Source organism: Phodopus roborovskii, unplaced genomic scaffold, assembly GCF_943737965.1.
Source record: "Phodopus roborovskii unplaced genomic scaffold, PHOROB, whole genome shotgun sequence".
NCBI classification, from domain to species: domain Eukaryota; kingdom Metazoa; phylum Chordata; class Mammalia; order Rodentia; family Cricetidae; genus Phodopus; species Phodopus roborovskii.
This window is the reverse complement of record NW_026126517.1, coordinates 32,896,170-32,918,155: the sequence shown is the minus strand read 5'-3', so window position 1 is coordinate 32,918,155 and position 21,986 is coordinate 32,896,170.

Below are 21,986 nucleotides of genomic sequence, written 5' to 3'. Positions count from 1 at the left end.
TGTGACCATCACACTCATGCTGGCCTAGAAAGCTCAGGAAGCAGAGTTGGCTCAGAGTTCAAAGCTTTGTGGGTTGTTGACACTGAACTGTGGGTATCCCCATCCCATGGGCTGGGGTCCTGGGCTGAATAAAAAGGAAAAGTGGACTGAGCAGCCTCTTGACTGCAAACACAATATGAGCAGCCACCCCAGGCTCCCAGCACCATGGCTTCCCTGAGGTGATGGACTGTAGGACTCTCAAACTCTGAGCCAAGGCAAATTTGTCTTCCTTGTAAGTTGTCTTTTTCAGGCATTTGATCATAACAAGAAAAGGAACTACATACAGTCCCCAGCATGGAAGCAGTATCAGTAACAGGTGGAGAAGATGGCCCACCCCCTGAATTGATGTCAGCCTCAGGAATGGAAGTGGGGCAGTGTCTTAGTTTTAGCATTTCTATTGCTGTGAAGAGACACCATGACCAACCACAGCAACTCTCATGAGGAAAACATTTAATTGGGACTGGTTGACAGTTTCAAAGGTTTAGTCCATTGTTATCACCGTGGGAAGCTTGGCAGCATGCAGGCAGACATGGTGCTGGAGGAAGAGCTGAACAAGTTCTACATCTAGATCCACAGGCCGCAGGAGACTACTACACTGGCCTAGCTTGAGCATAGGAGACCTCAAAGCCCACCTCCATAATGACACACTTCCTCCAACAAGGCCACGCCCTGTGAGTGCCACTCCTTTGAGCTATTTCATAAAAACGGCCACAGGCAGGTAGAAGACACAGTACGTTGGTCAGTTGTCATGTGCTGCTTAAAGCTACTAAGACACCAGCTCTGAAGCAGAGTAGACAACCCAACCCCCATTTCAGAACCAACATGTTTACCTTGAAATGTTCTCCGAAGACCCCTGTCCCAAAATAGTCATGTTCCCTAACCCTGTGACAGGGGAGAAAGGAAAACAGCCCCATAGCACAAAATATTGTGCACTTAACAGGGAGAGGAATTAAGCCTTTCCAATAGACATCACTATTGTTTATCCCAAGGCATAGAAATGTCTGCAGTGTGGGAATGGGAGGCTCAAAGCTCATGGATGGAGGGAGAGACTCTTATTTGTGTGTGTGTAGGGGGGTGTTGAGGTTTCTCTGTATAGTCCTGGCTGTCCTGGAACTTTCTCTGTAGGGCAGGCTGGCTGCAGATTCAGAGATCTCAACTCAGGAATCAGCCTTCTTCTGCCTCCCACACCAGCCCTGTAAATGGAGAGACTCTTAATTGGGAAGTCCAGTATGACTGCTTCCTCCCCAACTGGTCTCTGCTGGATGTTTTAAGTACTTTATTGGATGTTACTTTTGCTTGCTATCTTGGGTAGGCCACTCAGTTATCTCTACTTAAGATTGTAAATGCCCTATTTGATGAGTTTGCTACTGTCTTAGTCACTGTTCTTTGGCTGTGAAGAGACACCACGAAAAGGCAACTCTTAGAAAAGAAGGCATTAACTGGGGGCTGACATAGTTTCAGAGGCTTAACCCATGACCATCACAGCAGGAACATTGTGTGCTGGAGCAGTAGCTGAGAGCTTCATCCTGATCCACGGCAGAGAAAGAGAGTCCCGGATTAGCATGGACTTTTGGAACCCCAAAGCCCATACCCAGTGATACACTTTCTCCATCAAGGCCACACCTCCTAATGCTTCTAATCCTTTCAAACAGCTCCAAGCCCTGGTGACTAAAAATTCAAATTTGTGAACATATGGGGCTATTCTTATTCAAATCACCACTCCACCTACTAGCTGTTTCTATCTATCTCCTTGCCTATGTATTAGTTTATTTTGCTTACTGTATGCATAATAGGCACACCCTTTTGAAAGCAAGACCACAGCTATCATAGACCATTCTCTGTACAGAGCAAGGGGTGAGGACAGAAAGCACCTACCCAAGGATGGACTGGACAGTCTCTCTACTGCCAGCAGTGAGGTCCTCATATTTGTCTCCATGGGGACAAATTTGCTGGAGTAAAATATGAAGTATTTCTCCACCAGGCTTCTCTTAGCACCAGAGGAAGGAGTGAACAGATATACCTCTCACCATGTTAGCAGCCCACTGTTCTCCCTAAGAACACAATTCACAGTCACAGAAGAGGGCCAGTGGCAGCTCTTGGATTCGCTGTTCTATCGCATGCATAGGGTGGCATGGCCTGATGAAAAACCATTCTGGTAGACAACATCTTATGAGCTTCGGACACTGTGTGATCCAGTAGGACACTGTCCTACACCCACTGGGATGTAGTGTGAGAACTCAATCCTGGCACGTAGGTGGAGATGTGAGGGTAATACTCTTCACCATCCCCCAAGTGCTGGGGCTCGCACCCAGGACCTTGTATTGTACATGCTAGGCAAGTTCTCTGCTACTGGCCACACCTATGGCCCATTCCTTTCTCTATTAAATCAATCAATTCTCAATCTGCTTTTTTAAGAAAAATAATATTTACTTATTTGTTATGGAGCCATTAATCAGAAGACAAACAAGAGTTAGCTCTCTCCTTCCACCATGAGGGTCCTAGAGATAAAACTGAGGTTATCAAGCATGGTCATGAGAATGTTTACCCACGGAGCCATCTTACCAGGCCCCCAGTTTTTTGTTTTTTGTTTTTTTTTTTTTTTGAAAGGGTGTTGTTTTCCAACTCAACATCTGTTGGTTTAGAGATTTTGATGGCCAAAGGATCAAAGCTTCAAAATTAGGACCCTCAGCATCTGTGCTGAACAGAATTTAGTTTGCCAACTGGCCACTATATGCTGTCCATGTTGCTGGAGGAACCGGCCAAGGGGAGGAGAGCCTGGCATTGCATAGAATGACTATTTAGACTTGAACTGCCCCAATGTGGTAGCCAGGAGGCACCTGTTGCCATTTTATTTAAAAAGTAATTAAAGCCAGGTGGTGGTGGCATATGCCTTTAATCATAGCACTCAGGAGGCAGAGGCAGGAGGATGTCTGTGAGTTTGAAGCCAGCCTGGTCTACAGAGAGAGAAAGAGAGAGAGAGTGTGTGTGTGTGTGTACCAGGACAGGCTCCAACAGAGAAACCCTGTCATGAAAAACCAAAAAAAAAAAAAAAAAAAAATTAAAATTAGGTCAAATTACAAGTTTGCTCTCCCAGTCACATTAGCCACAGCTTGAGCAGTCACCCACACGTGCTGGCTCCTGGCTACCATATCAAGCAGTGTGAACTCAGACACTTCCCCCATGCAGGAAATACTACAGAGTGTACTGGCCTGCACTTTTAGAAGGTAATGAGGAAGCCTCAGCCCAGGCTGCTAGCCCCACTAGTCCTAGATTGTCTCGATTATATGGACTTGCACATCAGCATACAGTGGCCAACGTGGAATGAAGCAAAGGTACAGCAAGCAGATTAGGAGAAGTCCTGGTCCCTGCACTGGGGAGCTGATGGCCAAAGCTGAGTGGACAAACATGGACTAAATCTCAGCCAAGACAGCTGCATTCTGTCTGTATTTTCTCCCCTACTGTGCTCCACCCATCTTTGCATATCGCTTAATGCGTTTCTCTAGTCCTTCCCTTTATTTTACTGCAGTATGTATTGTTTGCAGAATAGTGAACCCTTGGGAGTGGCCCAGAGCAGCTGAAGAAAGTGTGAAGATATTTTACCTTGTTAGACAACAGCTGCTGTCCTAGCCCCCTAAGCAAGATGAGCAGGCTGACCTGAGGGAAGGCACAGAGGGTGATTTTCCCAGCCACCTTCCAAAGTTAAAGTAAATGGAGTTGGTGCCGCTGTTCATTACAAAACCTCTGGCTGGAAAGGAGGTAAAAACACTGGTAGGAAAAGACCACTTGACGATTTGCAAAGGGCATGCCTGTCTTCCTAGAAATTTCCAGAGGCTCAATAGGAAAACTGAAAACATTAAAGAATGGACTGAGGTGGCCAGACATAAACCTGCATCCCTTTTTACAGGTTTACTCTGAAAGGAGTAAAAATTTAACCGTTATCAATTTGAAGGGTTGGGGAGGGGCAGAGCTTGAATGTCAAGAGTATTCTGCTGAGGGGTGTGGTGTGGTGTGGTGTGATGAGGGCTGTGTTAAAAGCTTGAATACCGGAGTGTGTAACCTGGGGCTCCCAAGCAGACTCCTCCCCTCTGGAGGAGGCTGTCACCACTGTGCTTGGGATGGCTCCAACTGTGTGAGCCTTACCAGCTACCTAGTGAGTACTATAGAATCTCCACAGCAGGCCCAAGCAGCAGGATATACCTGAAGGGTCTCTGGTGGAACATGAATTGGCAGTAAACCCAATATTTATGATGCTCTAAGCTTATACAGTTGAGAAGTCTTCCTCAAAGAAAATCATAAAAATCAATGTGAAATCAGGTAGCATACTTCTAATGAGAATAGAAATCCAAATGACTTATAAGAGGAGGTTCTGGCACACTGCGACTAATACGTTACAGGTAGGAGCTGCTGACACAGCATGCTTTGTTGCCTAACACACCCTGCCAGATGATCAGACCCAGCTCTCTACCATTGAGCTACACTCTCAGCCTTGGCTTTTAGAGACATAGTCTCTCTCTATGGCCTAGGCTGGCCTTGAACTCATGATCTTCTTATCTCAACCTCCCTGTACTTGAACTATAGGCATGCACCACTACCAGCTCCTAAAATTTTTATAATGATAATAGCACCAGAGTCACTTCCAGCCAAGCACTTTTTGTCATCTCATTATATGACACAACTTTTTAAAAATTAATTAATTTGTTTGTTTTTATATTCCAATCTCAGTCCACCCCCCATTCTCCTATTCTCCCCTCCTTCCCCACATCCCACCTCCCATCCACTCCTCAAAGAGAGTAAAGCCTCCCCTAGGATATCAACTAAGACTGCCCTATTACCTCATTGAGGCAGGACCAAGGCACCCCACCCCCATGTCTAGGCTGAGCAAGGTATCTCTCCATAGAGTATGGCTCCACAGACTCAGTTTACGCATTACAGTTAGATCTTGGTCCTACTGCCAGTGGCTTCATATACTGCCCAAGCCATATCACATGACACAACTTTTAAAACTGGTATTTCCTGTAGAGAAAAACTACAGAAAGATGATTCAAGGCTTCCTCTGGTATGGCCGATCCATTAGTTATTTTATAAATGATGATTTAGTAAAATTTCTTTTGGCTTTATGACTAGTGGGCAAAGTCATAAACATTTTTAATATTTTTGTCAAATTAGGGAGAGTCCTCATTAAGTTTCTTGTAAACATGAGCTATAAGACTTGAGGGTGTTTCAAGTTTCTGTTTGCTAAGGATCAATCTTAAATACCCTAAATTCATGGCACTCATTAACCAGGGCAGTTCAGGCGAATTCTTAGATTGCTGCTACATTGCTTTGTACCACACAATTGTGTAATGGAATCCCTCTCACGTTACATACACTGTACTTACGGGTGAGCACATGTGGGAGTCTTGCCACCAGGGCACGATTTTCTCCAAGCAGTTTTGCTGTGTTGGTGGTGATTTTGTGTGCCATTTCATCTGGAACTGTCAGACCTCATCAGGACAAGATGCATTGGTGACACTAAGAAGTGGGTCTATACATTGGGAAGTGTGAAGCGTCTAGCTTCACACACACAAAAGCTCTTGCTGCTTGTAGCCTCTAATACTCTAGCCCTGTAGACACTAGAACACTGATAGATTTTCATGCACATGAATCCCATTAAAAAGAATCAAGATGTATGATCCATTTATGACTGTCTAGGCTGCACTGCTACATACATTGTTGACAGGAGAGCTTCTGTTTTGACAGGTCATTTGTGAGAAGAGAACCCTGTGGAAGAATTCTCCATAGATGAGCCTGTGTCTCTGTACCTTTCTATCTTATATTCTCCTCCACAGCTGACAATACTCTGGCCTGCACCATCACATTGTGGGCATGGTGGGTACCAATAAATGGGATTGTGCCTGGAACAATCTCCAAACCAGAATGGCCAACAATAATTTAACTGTACAGCTTTGGTAGAGATGGCTCCGTAGGTAAATCGCTTACTGTAGAAGTTTGAGCACCTGAGTTCAAATCCTCAGAACCTACATACAGTTGGGTGCAGCAGTCCTGGTATTCCTAGGGAAGGTGGGACAAAGATATAGGAGAATCTCTGGAAGCTCATGTGCCAGCTAGCCTGGTGTAGCCAGGACCAACACCAGGAGTTGGAATGTAGCAGGCTTTCTTTGGGTCTGCCAACCAGTTCCCAGGTCGCGACATGGAGGGTTCTTATTAGTTATGAATGTTCAGCCTTGACTTATGCTCATTTCTGACTAGCTTTTTTTTTTTCCTTTAACTTGAATTAACCTGTTTCTCTTCATCTATGTTTTTCCCCTGGGGCTTTTTACCTTTCATTCATTCTATATGTCCTACTCCATGGTTGGCTGATTGGCTGGCCCAGGCATCTCCCTCTCTTCCTCTCCTCTCTTCCTCTCCCCTCCCCTCTCTTCTTCTCTCCTCTCTCCTCTCCTCTTCTCCCCTCCCCTCTCCTCTCCTCTTTTTTCTTCTCCCCTCCTCTCTCTTCCCCTCCTCTCCTCTCTCTACTTTTTCCTCTTCTCTCTAGTCTAGATTCTTCTTACTACTTACTCTGTCCTCCAGCCCCACCTATCCCTCCCCTGTCTAGCTATTTAGCCATTCAGCTCTTTATTAGACCATTCAGATGCTTTAGGCAGGCAAGGTGAAACAGTAACACATCTTTATATAAACAAATGCAGCATAAACAAACATAACACATCTTTGCCTGTTAAACAAATGCAACATAAACAAATGTAACACATCTTTGCCTAGTTAAAGTGATATTCTATAGTCTCACCCAAGCACCCTCACACTCACTACAGAATTGTCAGACAGATCCTTTCATTCTGGCATCCCCACAGATAAAAAGCATAAGCTCTGAAAGGAAAGGCCTTTGGCAGAGTCGCACAGTGTCAAGTGACAGAACACAGCCTCCTGCTGTGCAGTGTGGAGCTTGGTCTCTCATCCTAGAGCTGTACAGCCCCTTGACATAGGGGTTGGGAAGGGTTTACGTCTGTCTTACAGAGGTACAAGCCCTTACCTCACCTTACTGCCCATACCACAGGACACTTGACAAAGCTCTTGTACACACCAGTTAAGCTAATGTTCAAAGCAACCTGCGTGGAGTCAGCACCATTTCCCATGAAAAGCTGACTGACAGAGACTGAAGGGACCTCAGAGTACTAACTATCCAAACCCTTTGCTCCACAGATAGGAAACTAAAGCCCAGATAAGAGAAGATGAGACCCACAAGCAAGCTGAGAAATCTTCTGGCCCCATAGTTAACTTTGTCTCATCTTCCTTTCTCTTTCTTGGGTGCCTTCAGTCTGCCCCCCCCCCCAATGCCTGCAAACTAGGCCTTTTCCCCTAGCTTTTAAGTAACCCATCTAGCAATAGCCTGCCGAGCCAGCCAGTTGCAATTCTCCTGTACCAAGCTGACAGGGGAGTGAGTTATGTCTCTGGCCCCAGGGCTGGAGTTAGTGGCAAGCTTGAGCAATGGTAGAGAAGCCCAGACCTGCCAGTGCAGTATAGCCCATTGACAGAGGGCCAGATGCACAGACAGTGGCTTCCCCATCCCATGAGCCCTAACAGATACTAGAGTGGATATTTCCTAACTCATCTTTGCAGTGGCATGTTTCTTGAGTAGGTTTGTGTACTATGCAATTAAGATACTGTAGAACAGTTTTTAAAAGCGTATTTTTTCTCACATCAACGTCTCACACCACAGCTGCCCCTTCACCCCCTTGAGTCTCTAACAGATAACCACTTTCATTCCTTGGTTTATTTTTCCAGCATTATTTGATGCAGATATAAATATGTATCCTTACTCCTCCTTCTTTTTTAATGAGCATGGGTGTTTGCCTGCATGTACATCTGTGTATCCTGTGCATACGGTGCCCATGGAGGCCAGAGAGGGCATTGGATCCTCTGGAACTGGAGTTACAGTTAGTTATTAATTTCCATGTAGATGTTGGGAACCCAGCCCATGTCTTCTGAAAAAAGCAGCCATTGCTTTTAACCTCTGAGCCACTCCCCGGCCCCTACCCTTCCTCCTTTTTGCCCAACAGAAATCTATATTTCTGTTTCTTGCTAAGCCACTTAACCATACCAGAGATCTTTCCAGATCCTGACATGAGGCATTTTAAATTCCACTTCAACCATGATGACCTGGACTCTCTATCCTGGAGATTCTATAGGCTAAAGAGCCAGAATGTGTTAGGAAATGTCAGTTTTCCCTCAATCCCAGAAGTCTTCATTTCTGCTGAGCAACAGAGCTCAGAGGTGAGAAGTCTAGTCAGCTGTGAGCACAGCCAGAGTCTCCTGGGGCTGGGAGGAGGAAGAAGAGTGCCCGCGATCCTGTGTACAGACAGGAACAAAAGCCAGGCATGGACTCCTGGTCCCATTACCCAGGAGGCAGAGGCAGGGTAACAAGCAGGAACCCAGCCTCCCTTACACAATGTTAGGCAGGTGTATGAGGCCTTACTGTCCCTTGTGCTTAAAGCCTTGGAGAAAGAGGACAGTCTACATTATATAAACCCCAAGTGTCTTGTGGGGGCCTGTTTCCTGGGAATCCTGAAGTAAAAAACTGGCCTGACTAGCTGGTCAGCAAGCCCTTGAAATCAGCCTGTCTCTGCTCCATAAGACTGGGGTGACACATACTGTATTGCCTGGACTAATCTTACATGTGTGCTGGGGATCTGAACTCAGGTTCTGATGCTTGCCTAGCAAGCACTTTAGCACTGAGCATCTTCCCGGCTCCTTCAAACGGCTAATTTTAACTTGTTTTACTGCCTTTTCTCCATTTCTTTCTTTGTGTGTGTATGAGCATGGGTACATACATGTGGAGGTCAAAGGACAACTTGGAAAGTCAAATCTCTCCTCCCATAATTTGAGTTGCAAGAATTGATCTCAGGTCATCTGGCTTGCAGGCTGAGCCATCTCACCACTCAAGCTGATTCTTAGCTGATACATAGAAATTCTACATGGTAATGGACATCATACTATGCGTGGAGACACATGTTCAGTTTGTACTAATAATTTAGGTCAAACTTACTTCCTCAGATACCTGTAAAATCTTTATGTTGAGAGCTTTAAAAGCATTATTTGAGCATCTACTATGTGCCAGGCATTGTGTTGATATTTTCTGTTACCTCTTTACCTTCTCACCACTGCCATTCAAGTTATTTACTTTTGCCCTCATTTCACAAATGAGAGAAGTGAGGTCCAGAGAGATTGCATAATTGCATAAGGTCCCACAGTTCCAGGAAAGCCTGATGCCAAGGTCAGGGTGCTCCCATGAATGACACAGACATCTTTCAGCTCCAACAGAATGGAGGGTCAGCTTTCCCAATGGTACCATGCCTTGACTCCCTGCCATGTTCAGTGCAACAGAGCCAGGCCTGGAGAATAGAAGAGAGCTACTGGCTTTCACAGAGTGAGGGGTGAGGTATAATGTCTGTTTTCACATGGTTAGCAGGGAACAGCAAGGCAGACAGAGACTCCTGAGAACACCCTTCCTCCAGAGCTGCTCATGGTTCAGTGAGGTAAGTGGTTTGATAGAAGAATTTAGGGGGTCCCTAGGATCCCTGAGGAGTGGGCTAACCCCAGCCTGAGGAGGAGATTGGGTGCTTCCTGTAGATGCTGCTACAGAATGAATGGTCAAGAGAGGAATTACAGGCTCTTCTAGTTTCATTATTGTTGCTGTAAGAAATACCCTGAGCAAAAGCAACGGTAAGGATGGAAGGGGTTCATTTGGCTTATACCTCCATGTTACAGTCATCACTGAGGTCACTCTATGTTACAGTCATCCATCACTGCGGTCACTCTATGTTACAGTCATCCATCACTGAGGTCACTCTATGTTACAGTCATCACTGGGGTCACTCTATGGTACAGTCATCACTGGGGTCACTCTATGTTACAGTCATCACTGGGGTCACTCTATGTTACAGTCATCACTGGGGTCACTCTATGTTACAGTCATCACTGGGGTCACTCTATGGTACAGTCATCACTGGGGTCACTCTATGGTACAGTCATCACTGGGGTCACTCTATGTTACAGTCATCACTGGGGTCACTCTATGTTACAGTCATCCATCACTGCGGTCACTCTATGTTACAGCCATCACTGAGGTCACTCTATGTTACAGTCATCACTGGGGTCACTCTATGGTACAGTCATCCATCACTGCGGTCACTCTATGTTACAGCCATCACTGAGGTCACTCTATGTTACAGTCATCCATCACTGGGGTCACTCTATGTTACAGTCATCCATCACTGAGGTCACTCTATGTTACAGTCATCACTGGGGTCACTCTATGTTACAGTCATCACTGGGGTCACTCTATGGTACAGTCATCACTGGGGTCACTCTATGTTACAGTCATCACTGGGGTCACTCTATGGTACAGTCATCACTGCTGTCACTCTATGTTACAGTCATCCATCACTGGGGTCACTCTATGTTACAGTCATCACTGGGGTCACTATGTTACAGTCTACCATTGGGGTCACTCCAGGTTACAGTCTGCCATTGAGGGTGCCTCTAGGCTATAGTTCATCTTTAAGGGCAAGTCAAGGCAGGAACTTAAGTAGCTAGACATATCACATGCACAGTCAAGAGTGGAGAGAGACACATGGATCCTTTCCTGCTTGTTCATTTTCTTCTGCTTGGCTAGCTTTCCTCACACAGTTCACGGCTCAGCCCATGAGATGGTGCGACTTATACTCAGAGTAGATCTTCCTACATCAATTAAAAATTAAGACAACCCCCTCACACACACACAGGCCAACCTGATCTAGATAATTTCCTACTGAAACTCTCTTACTTGTTGATTCTAGGTTGTGTCGAGTGACAGCTAAAACACATCAGCCCAAGTGTGAATCATGTCCAAAGGCTGGAGGAGAGGGAAGGGAACTGGAGGGAGTACACATGCTCAAAGATTTGGGGAGGCACTTGTTACACAGGAGAGGAGGGGACCCTTGCATGCTGTTGGCAGGAATGTAAACTACTACAGTTGTCATGGAAGAGAATAAGGGGTGACTCAAACCACAAAATCACAATTGCCTTCTGACCTAGCATTTCCAGTACTGGGGGGTTTGAGGCCAATGTGTGAGAGAGACATTGTCGATCCTGCATCCACTGAGTCTTTCTTTACAATAGTAAACACTATGAAATTGGAACTGCTGAGATGGTTCCATGCTGAACAGCACTGGTGTTGGAGCACAAAGATCTTTGTGTCCACAGGTCACTAGGGAAGCCAGGAATGTTGTTCATACAGGGTTGTCTCCTCAAAGGGAAATAACTGTGTTCCACCCAGCAGGCTGGGAGTGGATGTTGTTAATGACCAGGTGACCTTTGCCATCTATAGAGCCAGACCTCACCCAAATCCTCCAGACTGTTTATCCCAGACTCTCCCTCCCAAGGCCCAATCTTTAGCTCAATAGAACACATCCTTAGGAGAGCTGTCACACATACTTTATAGCATGCCTGGTATCTATGCTACCTTGGTCAGAGACCATACCAGATCCTAGGCCCTTAAGCTATAGAATAGAACCCATCTTCATGGTCATACGTATTTGGAAAAGAGTTTAGTTAGTCGTGCCATAAACTTTACTGTGCACCTAGAATTGGAATGACTTTTGCCTGGAAACTTTTTTTCCAAATTGCGCTGTGTTTAAATAATGCGGACAATAAACCATCTGCTGTCAAACACTCTAGAAGTTTGATCTAGCCTAAGTCAAGCTGAACCAAGTTTTCTTTCTTGCCTCTTCATGGTTCCTTTCCCTGATACTTGCATGGATCTCTGCATACTGGCTGCTCTTTCAGAGAACCTGGGTTCAATTCCCAGCACCCACATGGCATCTTACAACTGTCTGTTACTCTAGTTCACACTGTTTGTAATTCCAGGGATTCAGTACCCTCTATGTGACTTCTATGTGCACTACATATACATGGTATATAAGCATGCATGCAAGTTAAGTATCCATACCCATTAAATAAATAAAAGAAATCTTAAAAAATGAAATCAACCTGAGAATCCACTAGCAGTAAAGAAGTGTGGCACATGTTTATAATTGGGAAGAATTAGGGAACAGTTGATAACCAAAATAAGTCAATCAACAAAAAATAAATGCTGTATACTATTATTTATATGTGGAAGCTAAAACAAAACCACAGAGCTAGAGAATAGGATGATGGGTACTAGGGGCTAGGAGGTGACAGTCAAAGGGTTAAAGGACTCAGGTAGGAAGAATAAATTTGATTTCCTCCAATACTGGGACTTGAATCAAGTACATGCTAGCCAAGCACTCTGCCACCAAGCTCTATCCCATTTTTTTTAAAACTGCTATCTCTTTTTTAAATAAATTGTTTTTATGCTTGTGGGTGTTTTGCTTATGTGTGTGTGTGTGTGTGTGTGTAAGAGAGGGGGGGGATGTGCTTGGTACCTACAGAGGTAAGAAGAGGGCATGGTGTTCCCCTGGAATTGGAGTTGTAGATGATTATGAGCAACCACATAGGTGCTGGGAATCCAACTCTGCTCCTCTGGAAGAGCAGCCAGTGTTCATAACTACTGAGCCATCTCTCCAGCCAGCAGCCTATTTGTTATTTTGAGATAGTCTTAATAAACTGCTAAGCTGAACTTCTCACTGTGTAGCCCAAGCAGGTCTTGACCTTTACTGTCTATCTGTCTTCCTGCCTCAGCTTCCCAAATGTTTTTGAGATCTATTACACAGCCTGAAGAACATGGCTAATAAATTAATTCTATAATTTTCAAATTCATTAAGAGAGCAGATTCAACCACCCTGGGTGTTGTGGTATACACCTTTGATACCAGCAATTGAAAGCCAGGGGCAGATGGATCTCTATGAGTTCAAGGCCAACCTGGTCTACAAGGAGAGTTCCAGGCCAGCCAAGACTACATAATAAAAGCCTGTCTATGAAAATAAGTCATAAAGAAAGGAAGAGAGGGAGGAAAGAAAGAAGGTAGGAAAGACGAAGGGAAAATTAATAAAATATTTTTCTTTTGTTTTTTTTGAGATTTGTTTTCTCTGTGCATAATTCTGACTGTCAAACAATAGAAAGTATGAACAGTCCTATATTTGTAAAGGAACATTCATGTATTGTTTAAAATCTTTATAAGAGAACTTGAGGTCATGTGGTTTCATCCGTGAGATTTTTCCAAGTGCTAAAGGAAGTAACTTTTATCTGTTTGTTTTCAGAGTTTCATTATGTAGCTCAAGCTGTCCTGGAACTCATTATGTAGACCAGGACAGCCTCAAACTCACAGAGGTCTGCCTGCCTTTACCTCCCAAGTGCTGAGTTTAAAGGTGTGGACCACCACACCCAGCTTTAAAGGCAGGATATTATACAAAGTCTTCTGCCAGATAAAAGTGCATATGCGCACACACATCAGTCAGAGGACTGCTTGCACCCTATGGTCCTGGTGATCTAACTCAGGTTGTCAAGTTTAGCAACAGGTGACTTCACCCACTCAACTTTCTCTCCAGCCCTATTATTTTCTATGCACATAATTACATGGCCTAATGAGAGCTTCATTTATTTTTTAAGTTTTTAAAAGATGAAAGAAAATTTAAGAACAGCAGACTAATTTTTAAAGTCAGTAAAATTTAGCAAATGTCCTTGGCTATTCTGTCTATACAGGAAAGCAACAGCATTTCTACTAACCAAATACAATTTCAAAGTAAATTCTAAAACTGAGACCATTACAGTAACAACAAAAAAGCTATCATATCGAGGAATAAATCTAATGGAAGATGTACAAGTTTATACATTACATTAGTAGCTTTGGAAGGGTATATTGAGTTCATGACTGGAGTATGCAGAATGTTCATAGCATCACTATTCCAATTAGTCTAAGACCCAGACACAATCCCAAACTTTCCCAGCCTTAGCATTCACTGTGATGCAAGCACACCACTGCAGGTGAACATTCACAAGAATGAAGATACTGCTGCTACATGCAGAATATAAACGAATCTCATGAACACAGTAAAACATGAAAGATGCTAAACACAGAAGAGGATGAACATAAATGGCTCGTTAGTGATTTCATTTCTAAAAAGTCAAAAGCCCAGTTTAGGAGACAGCTCAGTCAGCCAAGTGCTCACCATACAACATGAGAACTTGAGTTCCAGCCCTCAGCATCCATCTAAAAAGCTGGGTGCAGGGGCCTGCGAGTGTGGTCCTTGTACTGGAAAGTTGAAGATGGGAGGGTCTCTAGGGCTTGCTGGCCAGCTTCTCTACTGAATTGGTACAATGTGAGACTACTGCTGAAGTTCCATTGCTGGAGGAGACAAAAACTACATCTACCCCTCCTCCTGAAGTTCTGATGACAAATAAGTTCTGAGTCTACCAAAATTCACTTTGGGGAGCCAAGTTTATTAGGCTTACTTATAGAATGATAGATGGCCTTAAAGCAGCCATGCTGGAGAGCGTGGCTGATGACTCCCCTATAGATGGAGTCCCCTTCCTCTAGCCATTCCTTTACTACATACTCCTACGGAGACTTTGAGGTCACCTACAGTTAGGGCACAATGGCACAAAACTGCTTAGGAGGGGTGGGTGGATACTCAGGTGAGGGTCCCATGACCTGACCCTGTCCCTCCTTTGTGGAGGGTCCTCAGGTGATCTAAGGGTTGTAAGCTGAAATGAAGTCCTTTCCTCCCCAAGTTGTTTATGGTCATGGTGTGTTCATCGATGTAATAGAAAAGTGTGTGTGTGTGTGTACAGAAACCTGAGGTCAACATGGGCATGTTCCTTAATCACTCTCCACGTTAATTTTTGAGACTCTTTCACTGATTCACTTATTGGTGACTCTCTCACCAATTCAGCTGGACTGGCTAGCCAGCAAGCCTGCTGTCTCCCTGTCTCCTGCTGCCCAGCTCCCAGCTTACAGGCACTTGCTGCCTGCCTCTCCTGGCTTTTTTTTTTTTTTTACACAGGTTTGGGGATGGAATCCAGATCTTAGTGCTTATACATCAAGCACTTTACCCTCTGAGCAATCTTCCTACTCCCTACCATTCCCCTTTTGAAGAAAACGTTTGCAAATGGTATTACTCACTTTGCAGATGAGGAAATCGAGGCCCAGCAAGCTTAATGTGACTTAGCTAAGGTCAAACACAATTTGCTGAGAAGCCACAACCTGGAGTCAAGTCTCAGCAGGCTGATGTGGACTCATGCTCTTTACCACCCCACTGAGTCATCCCATCAGCTGCTGCTTCTCTGTTCCACTCATTTCTCAGTTCCTGGAAAAGTGTTTCTCCAGCCACACAATTCGTTCCACAACTCAAGTGGCATCTGCACCCTGTTTGATGACAGAAAAGACATTAACAAGTCCTATTGTGTTTTGGCACTTGCCAATAATGGACAAAATTTTCAAGAACTTGGGACACTGTGCTAGGAAATAGCTGAACAAAGAGCCCTCTGTTTTGCCAAGGAGGAGCAGAATAGTGACAGACAGCACAATGCTCATTTCCACTGCCAAGAAATAAGCGAAATGATTTTCTGCATCTTAAACCCAAATCCATTAGGGCTTTTTAATTGGCAAAGAATAATATATTATGCAAATGGTAGATTTTACCCATCCCCTAACACCTCTTCATGTCCTTTTTCTAAATTAGTAGTCTCTCAGTTAACTATGCATAAGAACCAGGAACAATCAGTGTGTTCTCAGCTATTGTTTTTAGGACCTATTCCAGGTTTTAACAACAGTGATCACTGATTGGAGCTTTTTCTGCATTCTCACATTTTCTGTAATGAATGCAGGCCACTACTTAAATCAGGCAGAATGTGAAGTCAGTTTAGAGTATTTTTTTTCTTCCTCTGCCTGGACCAGGGACTTGGGAAATGACCTGCCCAGGAAGAAACCAGCTAGGTAGACAGAGGACTCCCAGAGGCCAGCTCAGTCCCACTGAGTCCCAGGGTAGATGCTGATGTGTGGCAGAGGCAATTGACTACCAGGTATGTACAGTGTGGGGCTAAGAGTCATGAATGCAACACAGCCAAACTCATAAAACATTACCCATTAAAAACACTTGTAAATGAATCGTCTAGGTCTCAGTGTGAATTTTGCAACATCGTAATTCAATACCAAAAGGGCCCCTAGTGTCTTCCAGATGGCTCAGCAGGTTAAGCAGTTAGCTCCTAAACTTGGTAACCTGAGCTCAATTCCTAAAACTCACATGTGCAAGGAGAGAACTGACTCCAGCAGGTTGTCCTTACACACACACTCACACACACACATGCACATACACACACAGAGACACACATATACACACACACATATACACACTCACATACACAAATACACATACTCAGACACACAGACACACATATACACACACACACACACAGATACACATATACACAGACACACACAAACCCACACATACATACACATACACACACAGATACACACACACACAATAAATAAAAATTTAAAGTGCCCCTCAGCCTGTTTGCCACTTAATAAAATTAGAGGGCAAGCCATTAGCCACCCTCCATTTTTTATATAATTATATAATTGCAATAATATTAGAATATTAGAATAAGAATATTAGAATAAGATAAAAGACTGGGAGACCAGTGTTAGTAGTTATTTTGTTTTCTGAAATGTAGATTATTTATTTTTCTTCTACTTTTTTGGAATTTTCCAATATCAATCTTGTTTTTAAATAAATAATGAGACTGGCTACCTTGTGCAGAGGGTTTATGTACACTAGGTGATTACATCATCTTCCAGAGTATTGGAAGCTGAAGGAAGTATAGCTGGAAAGAGAGTAGCCAACGCCTGACCACAGCCACAATTTGGCTAGGAGCCAGCCAGTCAGTGGATCTGGCCCCCAAGTCTCAGCTGGATCTGCAGCTGCGTCTTCCATGCCCACACTGCCCTAATATACATTTTCTTCCTGCCCTTGGGCCTTTTTGTCACTCAAGGTCAGCTTTCTGGGCAGGGTCATCTGACTCAGAAACTCCTGCATATTCTGGCAGTAGGATCCTGGGGTTTTGTCTGGGCTTCCTCAAATCCACAGTGGGGGTCCTAGGGAGCAGGGAGGATAGAATGTTCCAGTGTGGGGTAGCTTCAAAGGCATTTCATACATGTGTCCATGTGTAATGCAGATGCCACAGCTGGTCTAATAAACCCAATAATCACTACAAGTAAGTATCACTTCGTAGTTGGTGGGGGGGGGAGGCTCTCACTTTAGGGGACAGGATGGGGTTCGCTGGGACAAAGTATAAACCAAGACTCTCCAACTCTCCCAATTTGGGGCAGAGGGTGTAGACTGCAGGGGAAATGAAGGCCTCTGTTTGAGACATACCTAGTGCAGGGCCAAGTTGCTCCTTCACAGTATCCCGGTTCTATATCCAGCAGCCTGCTCACTTCCCAATCGAGATTAAATCAATCGTTACATAATTATGGTGGAATCTGTTCTGGATGGCGAGCTCCTGGGGAGTGGGGGGGGGGCATGGCCCAGTCCTAACCACCTAATGGCTATGTTCTCCCAACAACTGGGGCAGCAGCTTAGGCAGCCAGCACCTGTGATGAGCGAGCCGATGAATCCACTGGAGCATGCAGTGGTCAGTTAGCTACAGTGATAGGAAATGACAGAAAGGAACCCCTGTATGACTAGTCTGGAGAATCCACACCCACACTTAGGCCAAACCCCACACAGAGCAATGCGGGGTGGGGGTGGGGATGTTGAGAAAGCCAAGAACTCAGCTAGAACTTAAGGAAACCCCAACAGCCAAGGGGGGTGAGGAAGAGAAGCAGCCACAGAACTAGGAAATGTGTTTCTAGAAGCTAGGAGAGGAGTGAGTTCCAAAACTAGAGAAGTCAGTGGACTCCGATGCTGCTGGATTTGAAGCGAGGGTACCAGGAGCTCTGTATAAATGGACTTGATTCTCACTGCAACCGGGGGATCATCAGCACCACACCCTCCCCAACAGAACAGAGGCACAAAGGGACCCTGGTGCTTCCAGAGAGGGCAGTGTTTTTGTGAACCTGGGCTCTGTGGTGTGCTCTCAGGCAGGATCTATGTCCTTAAGGAGGACATTTGTTGCTGGAACAGGATACCCATCCCTGGGCAATTTATACAGGAAAGCAAGTGGATTTTTTTTTCTCTTCTTCTTCTATGTTTCTCTGTTTCTTTTTTGAAACAGCATCTCACTGGGAGCTCTGGATGGCCTGAAACTCTCTTTATAGACCGTGCTGGCCTTGAACTAAAAAAATCCAGTCTCTTCTGCCTCCCAATGGCTGGTCCACTACTATACCTAGCTGAACAGTTTGTTTTGACTCAGTTCTGGAGGCTGGAAAGTCCAAGGCCAGGGGTCTCATATCCTGCTTTGTCTTGGGAAGTCATGCTCTTCCAACCCACAGCAGGAACTCAGAGATCCACCTGTCTCTGCTTCTTGAGTCCTGGGATTAAAGGTGTATACCACCCCCCCCCCCTGGTGCCTACTCACTTTTTTTCCCCTTGAGGCAGGATCTCTCTGAGGCTTTGGAGGCTGTCCTGGAACTAGCTCTTATAGACCAGGCCTACTCACTTCTTGATGACCTCAACCTCCCAGCACTTCCACAATGGCAATCTATTTCCAGACTGGTATTGGTGAGGACGAACTCTGTGGCAAATCCACTGCCTGAGTGGGAGGGTAATATGTCACTGGTAACACTGGCAAGGGCACTTTCCATGGCACTATGGGTCAATGGCATAGTGCAGTTGGAACTGGGCAGTGGCGGCACATGCCTTTAATCCCAGCAGTTGGGTGGCAGATGCAGGTGGATTTCTTGGAGTTTGAGGCCAGCCTGGTCTACAAAGTGCATTCCAGGATGGCCAGGGATACACAGAGAAACCCAGCCTTGAAAAACCAACCAACCAACCAAACAAGGAAGCATGGGTCTCAAAGCCAGATGTAAAGCCACAGGGAGTGATCTGGTTGCATCGATGTCACCTTTGTTAGACATGTACAACCCGAATCAGACTCTGCATCTGAACATTGAATCTCAAGTGATTACATGTTGTAATTAAAAAAAAAAAAAAAAAGCAGCTTGAGAGAGAAAGATCCATGCAACAGAGTTCACATGGAGGTTTTTTAATTAGGGGAAAGGGAATGGGAAAAGGGGGAGAGGAGGCTGCTCTGGGGACAAGAGCAGCAGAAAAGAAAAGAGAGGTAGAGCAGAGAGGGAGACAGAGGCAGAGAAGCAGAGAGGTAAACAGATAATGGGAGGGGTAAAGGGAATGTAGTGAATGTGTACAAGTGGTGCTCTTAGTGGCTGCAGCTGAGTACATTTAGTGTCAGAACCCCAAGGGCAGGCCAGAACAGATGCCTGAATGCTAGCATCACACCCAGGGAAGTCAGAAACACTAGGCAGGGTGAGTCTTGGGGGGGGGGGGGGAGATGGAGGCAAGGGCGGAGAGGGAGACTGAGTGGGAGAGTGTTAAGTGAGATTTTCTTTCTAAAATGTGAGAGATACTGCTATGCTTAGGGGCTTAGAAGTGTTTTGCAGCCTAGCAGCATGTTAGAATCACACATGGTGCTTCTAATGAGGGACTCCCTGACGCCTACACTTGGAGAGTCTAATGAAGTGTTTTTGTGTGGTCCAGGTGATTCTCCTGGGGCAGAGGGCAAGGAGATGCCGGGGAAGCATACAGGATGGAGGAGCAGGCATGGGAATGGGAATGGATGGGGAACCTCCTTGGATAACTAGGAGGGTATGGGATGAGGACCAAAAAATGCAACAGAGTTGTTTGAAGCAAGGAGGAGAAATAGGAAGGGTAAAGAGAGGGGCTGATTTATGAATAGTTGGGGTATCAAAGACATCTAAAGTTTACCAGACCTAAGAATTTTCTTTTCAAAATTGTTAACTAGGACATGCATGGGAGGCAAAAAAAAAAAAAAAAATGGTAGTTAAAATTTTTCAATCAGATGATGCCACTAGTCTGCTCAGAGATTGGCGTATCTTTTTTTTTTTAATTTTTCAAATTTAAATTAAAAGCAATCTTGTTTTACGTATCAATCTCAGTTCCCTCTCCCTCCCATCCTCCCATGACCTCCACCAACCCCCTATCCCATCCCCTTTCTGCTCCCCAGGGAGGGTGAGGCCTTCAACTGGGGATCATCAAAGTCTGTCACATCATTTGGAGCAGGACATAGACCCTTTCCCATGTGTCTAGGCTGAGAGAGTATCCCTCTATGTAGAGTGGGTTCCCAAAGTCTATCCCTACACTAGGGATAAATACTGATCCACTCACTACCTGAGGCCCCACAGACTGCCCAGTCCTCCTAACTGATGCCCCATATTCAGGGGGTCTGGATTGGTCCTATGCTGGTTTCCCAGCTATCGGTCTGGGGTCCATGAGCTCATCCTTGTTCAGGTCAGCTGTTTCTGTGGGTTTCCCCAGCCTGGTCTTAATCCCTTTGCTCATCACTCTTCTCTCCCTGCAGTTGGATTCCAGGAGTTCGACTCAGTGCTTAGCTGTGGGTGTCTTCTTCTAGAGCATCTTTTCTTAACACACAGCTTGAACCCCGGCATAGTGGCTCACACCTTTAATCCCAGCAGAGGCAGGGAAATCTCTGTGAGGTTGGGGCCAGGTCTACATAGAGACTTCCAGGACAGCCAGGGCTACATAGAGAGACCCTGTCTCAAACAAAACAAAACAAACCACACACACAGCTTGGTGACCTGGACTTGCTGAATTATTTCTCTGTGATGACCTCCAGCATGTTAGACTCTCTAGGGGCTTTTTTTTTTTTTTTTTTTTTTTTTTTTTTATAACACAGTGATTGTGTTCTTGCCCTGGGGCTTTGCACTGGCCATTTCTATCTCTGGGCTGTTCTCCAAATGACTTGTTCCTCACTTCATATGGTCCTCCCTGTCTACTCTCCTCAAAGTGTACCCTCCTGTTTTACAGGACTGTCCTCTGAGGCAAACTCCTCCATCTTCACCAGGTCAACTGTGTCCAGTTACAAAAGATTGTCACAGTTGGACTTGTTGACTGTTGACATGCCTTCAAAGAATGAGGAGTGGGGAGGGCTGTGGGAACCTCACTAGGTAGGGGAGGAGGAGAAGTCATCATCCATTCCAGGGTGGCTGCCATTGCTCAGCAAGTAAGCCTTACAAATTCATTGGTTCCCAAGAGTGAGCTTTGGTGTACCCAGGTTTGTCATTGGGACCTCAAGAGCAGGGGTAGATTTAGCAACACCTGTCACTGTACTATTTTCTTGAAGTTACAGGCAGTTGTGAGCAGTCATGTGCGTGCTGGGATTTGAACCCAGGTCCTCTGGAAGAACAGCCAGTGCTCTTAACCACTGAGCCATCCATCTCTCCGGTCCACTCTCATGTCTGATCCAACCACCACATCTTATGCTCACTTGCCTCTTTGTTTATGGTATCCCTCTACTGGAATGAAAGCCACAAGAACAAAAATGTGTCTCCTTATTGTGGAATGGCATCACCTAGAATAGGTGGAGAGTGGCACTTGGAGAAAGGCGCGTATAAATAGGATGCTAAGTGTTTGGGCATTCCTGCGAATGCCTCGGAGGATGATGAACCTGCAAGACTACAGGGAAAAAAGATGATTAAGGACAGGTAAATGGTATAGTTAAGGGCGTGAACAAGGAAGAGTGCAGTACTGTGGCAGAAGGAATAGTGTGTGGCTGAGGAAACTTCTGCATTAGATCACTCTTGGATTTGTGGCTGTAGGCAATTTTGGTATCCTTTCTAAGAGTTAATTACCCTACTGGTAAAATTAGTCTGACAGTCTTGGTACTAAAGCTGGGGGTGGGGGTCTGACAGTCTGACTTGTCATCTAAAGGGGGGAGGGGGGAGAAGGGGTGGTGGTATTAATGAACTAATTAATAGTTAAAAGAATTTGACATGCACTCAGTGTTAATTGCGGCCTTCATGGCTCAGTGGAGGTGGAGGCATTGCCACC